The 9,389-nt window shown below is 39.5% G+C and overlaps 1 long non-coding RNA gene across 1 annotated transcript; it reads left to right on the top strand.

Moving 5' to 3' along the window:
* Positions 1-7,524: 7,524 nt before the first annotated feature.
* LOC139949911 (uncharacterized) lies at positions 7,525-8,371 on the top strand. The gene is made up of 3 exons (XR_011787593.1): positions 7,525-7,605; positions 7,793-7,991; positions 8,179-8,371. It is a non-coding gene; the product is annotated as an uncharacterized lncRNA (long non-coding RNA).
* Positions 8,372-9,389: the final 1,018 nt, after the last annotated feature.

The following is a 9,389-nucleotide window of genomic DNA, read 5'->3' as shown; positions in this document are numbered from 1 at the left end:
CAGGTACCCTGATTATTTCTCTAGCCTACCAAGTTCAGGAATAATGGTCAAGTTCACAGACTCTGAGCGAACTTGTATGCCAACCATTTTCGGCACCCCGTTGCCTGGCATTTTCAAACTTGACCAAAATGGCCGAAAAAGGCTCCCTCCTTTGTCGGCTTGCATCGCATAGATCCAAGCCACAGACACAAACCAAAGACATGAAACTGTAGCACATGATTAGCGCTTTCCGTTGGTGTATAGTATGTGCGAATCCAATAATGTCTTGGATATGATATGGGCCTCCGTGTAGTGTCATTATTTGGAGAAAAACTTACTTTTTTAGCCTTTTTCACCCTCAGGGTGAGGGGTAGCTTTTTCGCCGCCCTTGTTGCACAGATTTTTGCGTCAGACACAAAACAATTATAAACGTGTAGCCCTTGAATAGGGCTTTCCTCTGGTGTATAGTATGTGTGGATCAAAAAATTTCGTCGGGTTCAAAATAACCTTTGTACTTTGAATTTCTCTCCAGAATGGCTAATATTGACGTCCGGAAAACACTCTTCGTGCCAACCATTCGGAGTAGGCTTGATGAAACGTTTTTTTGAGCACCACGGAGTTGATGGAGGGTCTCCTCAAGTTGATCATCGGCTGCGGTATTATTCAAGCCACACACAGGTACCCTGATTATTTCTCTAGCCTACCAAGTTCAGGAACAATGGTCAAGTTCACAGACTCTAAGCGAACTTGTATGCCAACCATTTTCGGCACCCCGTTGCCTGGCGTTTTTAAACTTGACCAAAATGGTCGAAAATGGCTCCCTTTTTTTGTCGGCTTGCATCGCTTAGATCAAAGCCACAGACACAAACCAAAAACGTGAAACTGTACCCCATGATTAAGGCTTTCCGTTGGTGTATAGAATGTGCGAACCCAGTAATGTCTTGGATATGATATGGGCCTCCGTGTAGTGTCATTATTTGGAGAAAAACTTACTTTTTTAGCCTTTTTCACCCTCAGGGTGAGGGGTAGCTTTTTCGCCGCCCTTGTTGCACAGATTTTTGCGTCAGACACAAAACAATTATAAACGTGTAGCCCTTGAATAGGGCTTTCCTCTGGTGTATAGTATGTGTGGATCAAAAAATTTCGTCGGGTTCAAAATAACCTTTGTACTTTGAATTTCTCTCCAGAATGGCTAATATTGACGTCCGGAAAACACTCTTCGTGCCAACCATTCGGAGTAGGCTTGATGAAACGTTTTTTTGAGCACCACGGAGTTGATGGAGGGTCTCCTCAAGTTGATCATCGGATGCGGTATTATTCAAGCCACACACAGGTACCCTGATTATTTCTCTAGCCTACCAAGTTCAGGAACAATGGTCAAGTTCACAGACTCTAAGCGAACTTGTATGCCAACCATTTTCGGCACCCCGTTGCCTGGCGTTTTTAAACTTGACCAAAATGGTCGAAAATGGCTCCCTTTTTTTGTCGGCTTGCATCGCTTAGATCAAAGCCACAGACACAAACCAAAAACGTGAAACTGTACCCCATGATTAAGGCTTTCCGTTGGTGTATAGAATGTGCGAACCCAGTAATGTCTTAGATATGATGAACGTGAAACTGTAGCCCATGATTAGCGCTTTCCGTTGGTGTATAGTATGTGCGAATCCAATAATGTCTTGGATATGATATGGGCCTCCGTGTAGTGTCATTATTTGGAGAAAAACTTACTTTTTTAGCCTTTTTCTCCCTTAGGGTGAGGGGTAGCTTTTTCGCCGCTTTTGTTGCGCTGATTTATGCCTCAGACACGAAACAAATATAAACGTGTAGCCCTTGGAGAAAAACTTACTTTTTTAGCCTTATCTCCCTTAGGATGAGGGGTAGCTTTTTCGCCGCCCTTGTTGCGCAGATTTATGCCACAGACACGAAACAATTATAAACGTGTAGCCCTTAAAAAGGGCTTTCCTGTGGTGTATAGTATGTGTTGATCATAAAATATCTTGGGGTTCAAACTAACCTTTGTACTTTGAATTTCTCTCCAGAATGGCTAATATTGACGTCTGGAAAACACTCTTTGTGCCAACCATTCTTAGTAGGCTTGCGTTGACTTTTTTTGAGCACCTCGGAGTTGATGGAGGGTCTCCGCAAATTGATTATCGGATGCGGTATTATTCAAGCCACACACAGGTACCCTGATTGTTTCTCTAGCCTACCAAGTTCAGGAATAATGGTCAAGTTCACAGACTCAGAGCGAACTTGTATGCCAACCATTTTCGGCACCCCGTCTCCTGGCGTTTTCAAACTTCCCAAAATTTGTCAAAAATGGTTCCCTTTTTTGTCGGCCTGCATCGCTTAGATCCAAATCACAGACACAAAACAAAAACATGAAACTGTACCCCATGATTAAGGCTTTCCGTTTGTGTATAGAATGTGCGAACCCAGTAATGTCTTGGATATGATATGGGCCTTTGTCGACTTGCATCGCATAGATCCATGCCACGGACACAAAACAAAAACCAATAACTACTTTGTTCGTGTAAAATAGCGCTTTTTTGTATCTGTCTTTATCTTTTTAAGAGAGCCACTTTGTACTTCGTGGCCCCCGGGGCTGGATGTAACTATTAAGATGTTTACATTTGCGTTTTCTTTTTACTTTTTTTAAAGAATATTTGACCAGTGTCGAATGTTGGCAACGTGGTTTTTTAGTACGTAGTTGGTGTCATGGTGCGAACAGTTTTTGCAGGACGTAAAGTTAAAGGTTTTATAATAATTATTATTTATGCAAATATTTAGTCGCTAGAGTTTGCCAAATTACCATTTTACCAAGTTTCCATATACGGTTAAATATTTTTCAACCAAAAATACTGTTTACGTAAAGATTATGGTGATATACATACAGCCCGGGGCTACGAGGTAAAAGGGCCATGGTAGACCACTTTTGCTAATCAGTTGCACGGAAGCTGTAATTTTGCTCATACATAATATAATTGCAGGCGTTTGTGCCGACTGAATTATTCATTCTTACAAATGTCATATAATAAGCTTGGGATATAATATATTTATGCCGATGCAATGCAGTTGACTTTTCCCTTGAATAGAGAACTACAATATTTCCCTGTCTATATCGGATTTATGAAATGCAGATGAGTAGTATCTGTTCAAAAATGACTTTGCCTTCTCTAATTTGCAAATCTTAAATATAGAAATATACAATAAAATTATTAGTTGTGAACGTTGCTTTTCAAAAGGTGTGTGTGTTATTGAGATACCGTCGAAAATGTGGCACGATTATATGCATGCACCCTATCGGTAAAGACATTCACCTATTTTCTGTTTGTATTAAGTATTAAGATTTGTCAATTTTGATTTTAAGATGGCACTCACTTGAACCAGATTTTTACTCGTTACAAGGGTTTCTTATTTAGTCGTTAGAATAGCTTTTTTATCTGTCTTTTGCTTTTTTAGAGAGCCACTTTGTACTTCGTGGCCCCCGGGGCTGGATGTATGTTTACATCCGCAGTATGGTTTTGTAGTTTAATATTCGACCAGAGACGACATTTGGCAAGGGGGTATTTTGGGTACGTAGTTCTAGTCATGGTGCGAAAAAGGGGGTATTTTGCAGAAATCGGACGAGGGGTAAACGTTTTAGACAAATAATTCGTATTCATGCAAATTTTGGTCACGAGAATTTATACATTTTTGGGCAATTCTGCCTAAAGTGAGTAAATATTTTTAAAAACTTTCATTTCACGCCCGATTGTCTATTTACCGGGGGTATATGCTACAAAAACATATTTTGATAGTAATTACAAATAGTGACTTTAACAGCTATATATGAAATTACCCCCTGGATGTATAACTTCGTACGTCATTTCAGAGCTGACCAATCATAACGCAGAAAGTAAAGGCCCACGAAGATTCCATTGATCGCTACTACTATAAGATCCCAGTGATTAAGACGAGCGCTTTTGGGATCCAATTTCTTTGTTATTTTGGTGTGGGGCTTGCATGCTCCTTGGCTAATTTGAATGTGAATAGCCCAGTTGTAAAAGTGTTACAATAGTTCTTCTCAAGTAAGCACGTGATTGAGTGGAAATTTCTGCTACGAAACCTGCACACGGCACGGTTGAGTGACTCGACGATATGCCGCGGTTGGGAGTGTTTGTTGGTGGACCTGTGTGCTGTGCTGTTTTGCTTTGCTTTGCTATGTTTTGTGAGTACTGGTTTTTCTTCGATACTTTCCAGGTTTCTATAGGACTCCTAGAACTATAACGACAACATAAATTCATTCTGCAACATATATATAACTATCGACCGTCTCCTCGAACCTTTATTACACATTTCCTTTTGCACACCTGGAGTTTTGAAACTGGATATCTCAAAAATAAGTCACTAAGTTCTTGTCATAGTGAGCTCAGCGTGGGTCCAGGGAAAACAATCCAGCCCGCCAAAAAAAAGTGCAAAGGAAATTCTCACCGTTATCACATCACTGTTGAATAGTTGACAACGGTAAGCATGACAACACTTCACATAAATACAGTTCGGACATACTTTGGCTTCCAGTAAATCCAACTTATAAATCTTTGTGAGCTACTATATTGAGTATGAAATAAACCACAGGCGCCGCACTCTAATACTACTTATGCTAATTGTATAAATTAAACAAATTTGTATAGGATATTATAGTGCAATATATATAATTTATATAATTAAACTATATAAATGTATTGTTTTTATATAAATATATATTTCCACAGGTTCCTCATGCCTATTTGTAAAAAATCGTACTCTCCTTTCCTGGACCATCCTCTCCACACTTTACTCTCATTGGTTCATAGCCACCAAATGTTTTCTAGAGACTTTGATTGGCTATAATCTAACCCTTTTTTCGGGATCCTTCTTTTATTACCTTTCTCCTCTTTTTCTATGGACATGTAAATGTTTAAACATTTATAAATATACATATATTAAAGGTCTATTACTTAAAAAAAATAAGAAAATTAAGAAATTGTACGAAATATGTAAAGTCTATTCATCATAAAAATGTATTTAAAAATGTATTAAAAAAATGTAAACAAATTACAAAATCTATGTAAATTCTATGTATTATACAAAAAAAAATAAAAAAAATAAGAAAAATTTAAAATCATGTAAAGTCTATTAATTATTTATAAAAAAAAAATAAGAAATTGTACGAAATATGTAAAGTCTATTAATTATAAAACAAAGTTAAAAAATGTATACAAAAAATGTATTAAAAAAAGGTATAAAAAAAATACAAAATCTATGTAAAGTCTATGTATTATAAAAAAAAAAATTAAAAATTAAAAAAATTAAAAACAATGTAAAATCTATTAGTTATTTAAAAAAAAGTGGAAAAAATGTATAAAATGTTACTAAATATTTAAAGTCGATTAAGTATTACAAAATTTAAGTTTACAAAATGTATAAAATAAAAAAAAATTGAGTAAAATTAAAAAAAATGTATAAATGAAACAAATCACAAATCCAAATTTAAAAAAAGATATAGAAAGTTTACAAAGTCAAGCTAAAAAATTATAGTTTATGAAATAATTAATTCTTAAAAATATATAAAAAATTACAAAATATTTTAGGTGTTGGCGAAACTATGGCTCTCTCTCTATGCGTTCGTGTAAAAGAGCTGCATCCGTGGGCGTCTAGTTCGAGCGTCAGCAAAACCGAAGAAGACTTTACATTACCGCTCTTTGTGCCGCGCAACTTGTTTGAGCTACCTTCCCGCCTGAGCTGTGTTTTGCAGTAGTCATTAGTGTGCGCGTGATACGTTGCTTTGGGGATTTAAAAATATGTTTTAGTGATTGTTTAATGTTTATTATGATTAGCGCCGCGTTACCCATCCGAGCTTCCTTCTCGTCCGAGCTGTGTAATCAATAGTAGGGGTTTGCGCGTGTTACGTGTAGTCATTATAATGAATCCAAAATACAAGACCCCGAGGTCAACTCAGTACCATAGAGCGCGCAAAAGACGAGACCCCAATTATTTGACACCTAGTATTTTAGCTCACAAAAAGATATACGTCGGTCATGTCTTTACAATGAACACCTTGTACACCCTTACACCAGCAACAGTTAAAACAACACGCATGCTAAGTTCATGTCTTTCCCCAACGGAACATTGTCATGACCTTTCAGCAGGGGCTCGCAACAACACAACTCCACAATGATGCTGTGTTACAGCACCCCAACAAACACATTACTAACAAGATGAATAGCATTTCCATGCCAACATTCTTGTTCTTAAGCACCTTGTGCCGGCTCATTAAGGTGCTTAATAATGCAAAAACTATACTAAAAATGCTCCTTAGTTTATCACTTCTCTGATTTCTGTTGTCTAACTTGGAAATGTCACCCTTTTTCCCTACATGCAATGACTGAGTCTGGTGACCTGGTATGGAGTCCTTCTCATCTCCACTCGCCCTGCAACCTCTAGAATCCTGTTGATGATAAAGCGGTACTCAATATACTTGGACACATCTTTAATTCATGGGAATCTACTGAGTTGCATTACCACAGAGGGATCTCGTCCACCTAGAAAGGTACATTATCAACCTTACTATCACTAATTTATTTATAACTGCTATACTAACCAAACTTGCACGTCCTACCCATTGCGCAGCGTTGCACACTAACCTAAATCTACTAAGCTCATATCCCAGCATGCTTGCATGTGACATCTTAATCTCTAACTCCACACCATCCGTCATTGTTTACACGTCATGTAACAACCACGCACGCCATTTTTTCACACCTGACAATCATAAAGTTAACATGAATAACTCTGTTTCGAAGTGCACTTTTCTCACTGTTTATGTTTGTCTTTTATTTTCTACGGCGACGGTGAATGGAACCATCTGCCTATTGGAGTCCAATGGAAACTGCACACGCCATCCAGGTCCGGCCACGAAGACATCAACGGGAGCTGTGTACGCTGTGAGGAAGGCAACAGCACAAGGTAAGTTTATTTTCAGTTTGATTGACAGCTGGGGAAGTAATGAGGGACCATAATTTGTTCAGATTTATCCTAAAAAAAAGATTTTGTTTAAATTGAAAAAAGGGACTCCATGGTCAAGTTTATCTTTGTAAATCACCAATTTTCCATTTGCGAGAGTCCTCATGAGTATGGGGAGGGGGGTTAGATTATGAGTGTGTAAACTTCGTAAAATGCTATTCTATTCGAAACCTTTCAATTACGATTCAAATTCATTTGGGTTGAAATTTGAGTTGAAATTCAACAGAAATTTGTCAGTTCATTTCCAAATTTTGATCATAATTAATCAAAAGGGCCCCAAGTCTATGCTTATGTATAGACCCACATAGAGACATGCAGTGTTACACTTTTTGATTTGACTCGATTGATATTTTATTCAGGAGTCTGCAGTTCTGCTGGGGATGTGCTGCTACCTGCTGCTGACAACATCCCAGAAGGTGCCTGGCTAAAGCCACATCCCAGAGGGTGCCTGTCTACAAGCCACATCCCAGAGGGTGCCTGACTACAAGCCACATCCCAGAGGGTGCCTGACTACAAGCCACATCCCAGAGGGTGCCTGACTAGAGGACATCATCCCATGTGATTGAAGCACATCAAACATTGGTAGATGGCTAGAAAATGATCTTGTTAATTCAAGGGGTCTCGGTTTAAGACTTGGTCCCTCTTAGAAAACTTTTTGGTTTAGACCCCCAAATGGTGTTGGAAGTCCCATCCCCTACATGGTTCCTTTCCGTAATATGCCTTTACAAGTGCTTGCCCTAGCCAAGTTGTTTTGTATGGATTTTTTTAGTGCCTTACTACGAGCCACATCCCAGAGGGTGCCTGACTACGAGCCACATCCCAGAGGGTGCCTGCATGACTACGAGCCACATCCCAGAGGGTGCCTGACTACGAGCCACATCCCAGAGGGTGCCTGACTACGAGCCACATCCCAGAGGGTGCCTGACTAGAGGACATCATCCCATGTGATTGAAGCACATCAAACATTGGTAGATGGCTAGAAAATGATCTTGTTAATTCAAGGGGTCTCGGTTTAAGACTTGGTCCCTCTTAGAAAAATTTTTGGTTTAGACCCCCAAATGGTGTTGGAAGTCCCATCCCCTACATGGTTCCTTTCCGTAATATGCCTTTACAAGTGCTTGCCCTAGCCAAGTTGTTTTGTTTGGATCTTTTTAGTGCCTTACTACGAGCCACATCCCAGAGGGTGCCTGACTACGAGCCACATCCCAGAGGGTGCCTGCATGACTACGAGCCACATCCCAGAGGGTGCCTGACTACGAGCCACATCCCAGAGGGTGCCTGACTACAAGCCACATCCCAGAGGGTGCCTGCCTAGAGGACATCATCCCATGTGATTGAAGCACATCAAACATTGGTAGATGGCTAGAAAATTATCTTGTTAATTCAAGGGCTCTCGGTTTAACACTTGGTCCCTCGTAAAAAACATGTTGGTTTAGACCCCCAAATGGTGTTGGAAGTCCCATCCCCTACAAGGTGCCTTTCCTTCGATAAATGCCTTTAAAAGTGCTTTAAAAGTCAGTTTAAGCATTTTTTTTAAGCTATAGTCCTGTGATGATCATCTGGGACCAATTTAATTGAGCTGTTTAGGCAGAAAATATTGCTAAAACAGTTCTCTATTATTTTAAGACTTGGTCCCTCTTAGAAAACTTTTTGGTTTAGACCCCCAAATGGTGTTGGAAGTCCCATCCCCTACATGGTTCCTTTCCGTTGATATATGCCTTTAAAAGTGCTTGCCCTAGCCAAGTTGTTTTGTTTGGATCTTTTTAGTGCCTTACTACGAGCCACATCCCAGAGGGTGCCTGACTAGGAGCCACATCCCAGAGGGTGCCTGCATGACTACGAGCCACATCCCAGAGGGTGCCTGACTACGAGCCACATCCCAGAGGGTGCCTGACTACAAGCCACATCCCTGAGGGTGCCTGCCTAGAGGACATCATCCCATGTGATTGAAGCACATCAAACATTGGTAGATGGCTAGAAAATTATCTTGTTAATTCAAGGGCTCTCGGTTTAACACTTGGTCCCTCGTAAAAAACATGTTGGTTTAGACCCCCAAATGGTGTTGGAAGTCCCATCCCCTACAAGGTGCCTTTCCTTCAATAAATGCCTTTAAAAGTGCTTTAAAAGTCAGTTTAAGCATTTTTTTTAAGCAGTAGTCCTGTGATGATCATCTGGGACCAATTTTATTGAGCTGTTTAGGCAGAAAATATTGCTAAAACAGCTCTCTATTATTTTAAGACTTGGTCCCTCTTAGAAAACTTTTTGGTTTAGACCCCCAAATGGTGTTGGAAGTCCCATCCCCTACATGGTTCCTTTCCGTTGATATATGCCTTTAAAAGTGCTTGCCCTAGCCTAGTTTTTTTGTG

This window comes from Asterias amurensis, chromosome 17, assembly GCF_032118995.1.
Source record: "Asterias amurensis chromosome 17, ASM3211899v1".
Taxonomy (NCBI): domain Eukaryota; kingdom Metazoa; phylum Echinodermata; class Asteroidea; order Forcipulatida; family Asteriidae; genus Asterias; species Asterias amurensis.
This window is presented reverse-complemented; position numbering and strand designations above follow the sequence as displayed.